We start from the raw sequence: 912 nt of genomic DNA on the forward strand, positions 1-912 counted from the left end.
CCAACAGGGTAGGTAGTTTCCTTATCTCAGCTTGAGAATCTCCTCAGACCCTGTCCTATGACAATCCCATCCCAAACTGCTTAGGAGGCTAAGATGAAAGGATGGCAAGTCTCAGACCAGCCTGCGCAACTTGGTGAGACTCTGTCTCAGAAATAAAAAATAAAGTGGGGAGTAGTGGCACAAGCCTATAATACCAGCATTTGGGAGGCCGAGGCTGGAGGATCTCCATGAGCTCGAGGCCAGCCTAAACTGCACAGCAAGAAAACAAAATAAAATAAGGGTTCAGTGGTATATTGCTTGCCTAGCATGTGCAAGGCCTTGGGTTCAAGAAGCAATACCACAAAAAAATACATTTCTGAAGATGATAAACGGGAAGGAAAATCTGGCAAGCATACCTATATGTAAAGAAAGAAAAATAAGACAATAGCTTCATTGCTTAAATTTAGGATAACAAGTGCTTGCCTAGCATGCACAACGCCAAGTACAATTCCTAGTATCAAAATTAATTAATTAAAACAAATAAATTTAGAATAACACAAACACACTGGCCATTTTGCAGATCTTGGAGATTTGAGCCTAACTATTCAAAACTATGAATATTATTGATTCTTAGAGAAGTAGGATAAATCCCTGTTACACGTAGCAATGAGGCCTCTTTTCACATCAAGTATATTTTCTCAAAGCTGAACATCTCAGAATTAATAAAGGGCTTTCAAGTACTTATTTCATAAACACAAAATTCATCATAATTGTATCACTAAATAAACTTAACCAACGAATAGTTAACTACTGGTTAATTTTGAATATTCCTTTATTTTTTAATCTTTGAGAAAGATTAACTCTACTAACTGACCAGTATTCTATATGACAGAGTAAAATTTATAAAAGAAGCACTACATTCTGCATTCAGTA

This window comes from Chinchilla lanigera, unplaced genomic scaffold, assembly GCF_000276665.1.
Source record: "Chinchilla lanigera isolate Chin_1 unplaced genomic scaffold, ChiLan1.0 scaffold00083, whole genome shotgun sequence".
NCBI lineage: Eukaryota > Metazoa > Chordata > Mammalia > Rodentia > Chinchillidae > Chinchilla > Chinchilla lanigera.